This window comes from Podarcis erhardii, assembly GCF_964252035.2.
Source record: "Podarcis erhardii genome assembly, chromosome: 4".
Lineage (NCBI taxonomy): Eukaryota > Metazoa > Chordata > Lepidosauria > Squamata > Lacertidae > Podarcis > Podarcis erhardii.
In genome coordinates this window covers 57880031-57888258 of record NC_138508.1, presented here as the reverse complement: position 1 = coordinate 57888258, position 8228 = coordinate 57880031, and the positions used below count along the sequence as shown (strand labels likewise).

Below are 8228 nucleotides of genomic sequence, written 5' to 3'. Positions count from 1 at the left end.
GTCTTATTATCTCACTTACCCTACGTAAGAGCTCTAAAACAGGATTTTTTTTTAGTAAAAATGGAGAAGCAAAACAGGCGCACATCCCCCCCCCTCCAGTATTTTTAACTTTCGGCTTCAGTTATTGGGAAGAAAGCAGCCTCGGGTGGCGATCAGCATGTTGGTTGTGACTTTGCCATTCTTTATTCGGATCGTGTTGCTCTTTGGGAAGCAAGACCACTGAAAACGGCAGAAGCGTGGAAGGATTGCGGCCCATCTCTCCTGAAAACGCTACTTGTCCTTTATACAGTAGTTCGATAAGAGGTAGTTAAAGGGCTGGGGAGCTATACATAAAATTTTAGGAGCTTAACTGAGAACAGTCATACTAGTTTCTGCTTTTGATTGGGATTTTTATATTTTAACGTATTTGCATCTTGGCCTCCTATAAAAACTTGTTAGAGAAAGGTTACAAACATAAGAGTGAGTGAAAGCAAAGCATGGGAAACATCTCTGGAAGCCAACCTTTCGCTACTTTCGCTTCCAGCCTTCTCTGGCTTGAAAGAAGGTGGGGATAAAAGAAAATGCACACCCTTGACATGTTGTATATCTGGCCCCTTTAGTTGCTGTTTTACTTTCCACTGAATCCTACAGAAGTGAGCACCACCTCCTTAATCTGTGCTCATATGAGAAAATAGGCTGTTGCCCATAAAAGCTCAATCACAACTAGTTCTTCACATAGATGTGTAAACTACAGACATTTGGTAGAAGTGAATAGGATCTACCTACTTACATAAACATTTAGTTCTTTGTTTGCAGGGTCAACAAACTGTTGCTTACCTTGAGCCTTCAGGCATAAATTGGGTAGATTAATAAATAAATTATCCATTTATTTTCCTTCCACAATGGCTGGAGTTTTGTAAACGTTGGGACTTGAGAGTGTATATTATTAGGCTTGAGTTGCTGTGCCCAGCTGTCTATTCCCATTAAAAACAATGCAACTGTTGGATGTTAAAGGCTGTGGGCTAGCAATCAGGCAAACTTTTCAAAATAAAATTGATAACAAAACTTGTATGTTATGTATTAAGAAATCTAAACATTTGTAAAAGAAAAAAAATAATGCTGCACCTTCAAGACTTAACAACTTGTTGCGCCACAAGCATCTCCACAAGACTCTTTCATCAGATAGAAAAAATAGTGCCAAACGTTTTACCATTTGGCTTGGAATAGGCCAGATACCTTACAATGAGTCTAGCAGTGCTCATGCTTGCACATGAGCAAACTTTAAGGGAACAGGTAAATATTTAAACAGGCAGAATTAGAGAATTGCATCCAATGATAGCTTCCAGCTAGCAAATATGCTTCCTGTGTTAGGCAAGGCACTTGGGTTTTACTCACAATTTTTACCCAGCACAGCCCTTTCGGTCTCCCAAAATCTGCTCCTGGTGGTTGGGAGACCCTCTGGAGCAGAAGGGGATTTGATAAGGCAGAGGTCAGCAACCTTTCTCAGCCGTGGTCCCCCATCCCTCAGACCATGTGGTGGGCCGGAGTATATTTTTTGGGGGAAATGAATGAATTCCTTTGCCCCACAAATAACCCAGAGATGCATTTTAAATAAACACACATATTCTATTCATGTAAAAACACTGATTCCTGGACCTTCTGGGGGCTGGATTGAGAAGGCGATCTGGCCCCCGGGCCTCAGGTTGCCTACCCCTGCGATAAGGCATAAACAGAAGGTTACAATTGGTAGTGAGAATTAGTGAAAATGGAGTTCCTCTCCTTGCATCAGTTGAACCATTTTATTATCACAAAGCCACTATTGGAAACAACCAATAGTATTTTTCCACAAATTACTGTTGAGTATTTATTTACTGTTTTATATGTTCAAGGGCATTACTACCCAAAAGTATGCAGATATTGCAAACTTTGTAATGAATGAAAATTTATAAATGTGTACATGGGAGTAACAGTTGTTCAGCTAACCATCTTTAGACTAAGGCAAGCAAAACCAGCTGGGTCTTTAGACTCAAGGAAAATTCCAGTATGGCAGTCAGAACCAGCCCTTGAGAAAATGTTGGGACTAGAGTCAATATTCAAAAATACATTCTTATTTTGATTTTTGTGATAACTTATGGATATAATAATAATTATATTTGTAATGTTTCTAGGTATCTCACAGTGTTGTAAAGTATCAGAGCAGGTAGCATTTCTACAACAGAGAAAGAAAAAAAATAAGGACATAAAATAAAAACATAGCCACTTTTAAAATAACTCCCTGTTGGCTTAACTCCCAGCCACCAAATGCCCGTCCAAATGAAAAAGGGCTGGCATTGCTTTTGGAAAATGCTTGAGCTTTGGCCAAACTCCAAAAGAGAGGAGAAGCAGTTGCTGTGATTGCCTCTCCAGGTGTCCTTGACCTTCATAGGTTTTGTACAGCTGATATTGCAATAAAGGCCATCTTAGTAGGTCTGAATGATCAAGTAAAAAAAAAGGGGGGGAAGAATTAAGTGCAGTTTCTACTTAGCTAATGGTTGCAAATTTTCGCATTTAAGTCCTGTTTTAAATCTTTTGAGCCTTCCTGAACTCTTGGGATATACCGGTAAATATAAAGTGCTATACAACCAAATATCTACTGGGAGTAGATACAGTGATCTCAATTGGTCTACTATGAGTAAGACTTAGTTGGATGTCACCCATAATAAGTGACACATTTCCTCTTTATTTCAAGTCTATTGGTCACTGTCATGTTTAACAGGTGGTGCTAACAGCTGCTGTTCACCAACGCCACCTTGGTCATACATAATGTGCATAGTAAATACTTGCAATACCTTCTTCCAAATGCAGAAGGAAACCACCGTGACTTTTGATGAGGGCTGGGGAGAAAATAGTTGCACCAAAAACATTGTGAAACTGATCCAGTGTCTTGACCCCACCAGCACCAAAAAAAAAAAGTATTATCTTAAGTCATACTGCTAATTAGTTAATTCATTTTCTTAGGGATACGTTCCCTTTAACTCAATTGTTAAACCTCTGACTCCCCTACAAATTATAGCACGGGGCCCCTTTTAAGCCTTTGGGTTTTTGCAATACATTCCTTTTTAAAAAAGAAAGAGTAAGAAAATCAAGTGTAAAAAAGTATTTCAGGTTTCCCATAGTATTTCAGGTTTAAAAACAGGATTGTATGGAATGGTACATTGTGTCTTTTATACTTTTTTAAAAGTCTTCAATCACTGCCCTTTGTTTAGAAGGTATTTAACTCTGCACTTCTCAAGTGAACAGTTGTAAGGACACTCTGTAAAAGAATTTTCCTTTAGATATTCAGTGGCTGTCCATTATATGTTACTTCTTCTGCTTGGGATTCTTTTCTCTAAGCATGTCTGCCTACTTCTCCGTGTTCTGGTAATAACACAAATGACTAAGGATTTAGCTGAAAGTACTAAGGGAAACTGTTTCCCACTGTAATTCTGGTTCTATTCTGGAGAACAAGCTGCTGTCTTGTCTGGTAGAGCAGTCAGAATAGCACATTTTTAACTAAAGCACGAAAGAGCCAAGTGTGAATAATGGGGTTACTATGTAGTCATGACAGCAGAATGCTGACATGATACTCAAGAGAGCAATGGACATGGGGCCAGAGTTTCACTAGAAATCATGTCTTTTACTGGTTAATTACTGAAGGATTCCCATGAAGGGAGAAAGAAAAGGAAGGATTAAGACACAGTTGATCAGCAAACTTCAGTTTCTAAGGAAGAGAAAGGAAGTTTGCAGCAAGGCAGAGAAAGATTTAGACTGAGTAAATGATTTAAAGAGAAGGAAACAATTGTTGGCCATTTATTCTGTCTGAATCTCAGGAAGGAGGCTGTTTCAGGGAGGTGAGGATGAACATAGCATGTGGTTTACTGCCATTTAACAACAAAAAAATCATGATGAAGAATTGAAACAACCCATTTCAAAGTGAGTGATGTGTATTATAAATGATCAGCCTCATTCTGAGCCAGCACAGTTTTGATTGGATTAAAAGACTGTGTGACAATCGCCTTCCTGCCATGCAATAAACATAATGGCTGCAAGATCCACATTTTAAATTGGGCCAGATTAAAGCTGGTAGGAGTCCTAGGGTACAAATTAAATGGAAGTCCTTGTGACATACAACAACAACAAAACTTCATTTGGAGTAGAGAAATATACTGAAACGCAGGATCTAGATCAGAGATGGGGAAGCTGTGCCTCCCCAGATATTGCTGGGCTACAGCTCTCATCACCCCTGACTGTTGGTCATACTAGTTGGGGCTGAAGAGGGTCAAACTTGGAGGGTCACAAGCTCCCCATTCCTGGATAAAGAGCTTTATTCTGCTTCCAGTTTTCTCCTAGCTCAACACCAGCTCAAAGCTTCTTCACCAGCTGCGTTAAAAAAAATCACTGAAAAATGCTGTAATGAAAAGAAAACCATTTTATGGCAGATTCTTTCTCTCATATTCTCTCTCTCTCTCATTTTTTTCTGTTTTACAATTTCAAATACTCACTTTACATCCTTAAAATATCAACGATTCTTTCACTCTTCTGGGCTATGGCATTGCTGTGCTTAATTCTGCTAGAAGGTATTCTATGGATAGAGGAACAGCAGCTTTTCTAGGGCCCATAAAGAGCCAGAGAAAGGTTTGCTGCATGGTTGCCTTGGTATGCGCTACAAAGTGCTTAATCTAGCCCTTAAATTGTCTAAATTGAGGGTCATTTGGGCAATCTTTTTTGCAGGCTTCTTGATTACAAAGGAACTTTTCCCTACGCCATGTGAACTTCCTTTCTTCCTGTTCCTTTGATCTTCTCCAGGGCTGAAGAGGAGAGTGAGCACTTCCAGATGAACAGTGGGCTTTGTTTCCTTAAGGTTACATTTAGGAAAGTTTGAAAGTTGCTTCCTGGATTGAGGGAAACTCGTTGTGGCACAGCTTTAGGAAAGTTGGGCCCGATTTTTAGATATACATCGCATACACCGCAACATACTGGCAGCATAATGGCTTTGCTTCTACACAATAGGGGAGCAAAGATATACTGCAATAACTCCCTTTTAGCCATAATCATTCTTATTCTGGAAATCCACTGATTTCATTCTACGGGGGGGGGGGGGGACCACCACCCCAAGACCCTGTCCAGGAAGCTGACAAGAATTATTTACCGGTAGTTTTCCTGTGGATCCCGTGATAATAGTTGTAACATGTTGAGTGGGCAATTTAATGGTCACATAACGCTTATGGCAGGCCTTTGTACAAACTTATTGGAACTATGGGAATTCTGATCACAAAAAGGGCCTTCCTTCCCTTTCCCTTTTGGTGTTGTGTGTTTTAGTTTTAGATTGTAAACCTGTAGGCAGGGACTGTCTTGTTTTAACTGAATGTATGTAAGTGCTCTAGGAAAGCCTTTTTGGCTGAAGCTTGGGCACAAATGCTTAAAACAAATTAAAAGGGGCCTCTTCTGTGCAAAGTTTTCCTCTATAGTCACTTTCTCAGTCAAGCTGTTAAAATAACAAGAAAGACATGTAAGTTAACTGTCTTGCTGGTCTGATACAATGTAACTCAAACAAAGAGCACTTTGTCAGGTCAATACTAACATTATCTGGCTGTTACAATTCTGTGCACTGTAACAGAAATACGCATGGGGAACATGCTTGGCTTTTCCTTAGAAGTCAATGGATGAGTATAATAATAATTTTAATTTTAATTGAACTGGAACTGTAATAACAGGGCTTTTACAAGTTTGTAAATAAAAATGGAGACATGTTCCCATCATGTATGACATTAAACAATTCTCTTTCCTTTGGCTTAATTCTTTTGTGGGTGAAATGTTTTTGTTTGAACTGTTTAATTTATCTTCTATAATTTTACTCATTTCATTCATTAATTTAAGCACCACTTGATTGAAGGGAAAAAAACCTCAAAACTGTTTACAAAAAGAATAAAACAATGACATTATCAGCAAAAATAGTTTAAAACTATTTAAAACATTCAGAAAATGATTAAAACCAACAAGTTGAAAACAGGCAAAAACATGTCAGTATTTTGCATATATGGATAGGTTTGCCTAAACAAAAATGCATAAATTGTATATTTTTTTTTGCAACATGCCATGCGTCTATATGGTGAAGGGTGTGCAAGAGTGCTTGTCAATGAAAAAATAAAAAATAAAGTCATCCTCAAATATTTGAAGGGCTGTCACATAGATTATGGGAAACAGGGTTTTCGGTTGCTTCAGAGGGTAGGCTTCAAATTGCCAGAAAAGTGTTTTTAGAGTAACTGTTAGTATGAGTTGTTTGTCAGTGAAGCAGACTCTTGGAGCATGGTAGACTCTTTTTTGTTAAACATTTTAAAGTAGAGCTGGGATGGCCACTTATGGCATACTGGAGTAGTGGGGGATTTCCTGCAGTGATAGAGGGTTGGGCTGGATCAGGCAGGCATAGGCAAACTCGACCCTCCAGATGTTTTGGGACTACAACTTCCATCATCCCTAGCCAACAGGACCAGTGGTCAGGGATGATTGGAACTGTAGTCTCAAAACATATGGAGGGTTGAGTTTGCCTATGCCTGGGCTAGATGAGCTTCAAGGGCCTTCCCTCTCTTATTCTAAACCTATGAGAATCATTTATATTGTCACCATTGGTACATGAAATGCCAGTGGCTGCTTTCTTCATGCCTGGAAGACACAATTTCCCCTGCCACAAACCTGCACCAAAACCAGTTATAGATAATGCATCCTGAGCCCATCTCATAATCCTCTTTCACTATGCTGCACAGGAAATAGCATATACAGTACACACTCCATCTCAACCAAGTAATGCTCCAATGTGCTGTTGAATTCCTTCATGCTTTAGGAAAACCCTTGCATTGGAGTTAAAAGCATTTCCCACTAGAAATATTTTTCTGCTTGAGACTACTGAAATGTGTGATGGATGCCAGTATTCATTTTGATGGGAAAAGCTTAACAGTATGTAAATTATTTTTGACAAACACTTTATTTACATAGTCACTAATGTTCTATGACATTAGTGTGGAAGTGATGTAATTAATTTTTATGTTATCTATGTAAAACTGTCCATTAGGTTCAGGAACCTAATTATGTTGGGAATTATGTTTGGTCTTGATAAATGTTCTCGAAAGAACGAAGAACAGAATCTTAAGACCAGAGTTCTCATGCATTACAGTGCCTGCTAAGGTGAGCTGGGAAAGCTAAAATTTCAACTCTGAATTCACAAAGTGGCATTGGGGAAGATACTCATTCAGCCCTGGCACCTCCAAGCAAAGGCTCATCCATTTCTGGAAGGTGTGGCTAGACGGATCAATGGTCTGCCTTACTTTCAGTCAGCTTCCTATGATCTACCTCCTGGTCTCTGTTGGCCATAAGTGTGGAACCAGAAGTAGTTTGCTTGCATTTGAAAGATCAAAGTGCCCGTTTTTTGTGGGGAGGAGTCTATTACGCCCTAAATCCTGAAAGAACTTTCTCTACCCGCAGCAGCCATGTAAGAAAAACTGGGCTACCAAAACCAGGAGAGTAAAGGAAATAGGCCAAGCCATGCATTCAGTGAAAGTTGTGAGCTGCTTTGGAGCTTTAAGAAAACAAACAAAAGCACGTATGATACAAAGCAAGTGATTAAAAAGCTTGATTTAAAATAATTAATGGATATTACACTTGTCCTTTTGGTTCTGGGGTTGGCAAGTTGTTAAATCTTTTAAAATCTTGAGAATTCCTAATGGACAGGGTTGCAATTGGGTTTTTTATTTGATAAAGCTGGAGTAAAGTACATTCTTTTTATAAAAATGTAATATGTTAACTTACTTGGGTGGCATTTAATATGTAGTAAAGATGTGAATGAAGTACTAGTGTCAGAATAATCAGCTCGGGGGGGGGGGGGATGGCCAGAAAGCCTTTATCTATTAATATGATTTTGTAATGGTTGCACAGACAGCACAAATTATCTGAGCAGCTGTGAACTTGGTTTATTTTGTCAACTGTAACCAGTAAGTTCCATAAATATTTCAAAATATCTGGGGTTGTAGTAATAAAAGTCATATTCTGCATGCACTGTCTTGTGCTAATCGCAGCAGAGAATTCAGTTGCATTATACTGCTTCTGTCTCTAGGGTTTATTTCACATAATCCTGCTTTATGAGCAATATAAGTGAAAACAGTCGAACTCTCCCACCCCCCCTTTCTGCTGTGCTGCTCCTTGTAACTGGAATGTCTCTGCTCATAAAAATAAATGTGCTT

General features: G+C 39.0%; 1 long non-coding RNA gene across 1 annotated transcript; it reads left to right on the top strand.

The window, feature by feature from the left end:
• Positions 1–34: 34 nt before the first annotated feature.
• Positions 35–5793, top strand: LOC309340112. The gene is made up of 2 exons (XR_014155804.1): positions 35–303; positions 4729–5793. It is a non-coding gene; the product is annotated as an uncharacterized lncRNA (long non-coding RNA).
• Positions 5794–8228: the final 2435 nt, after the last annotated feature.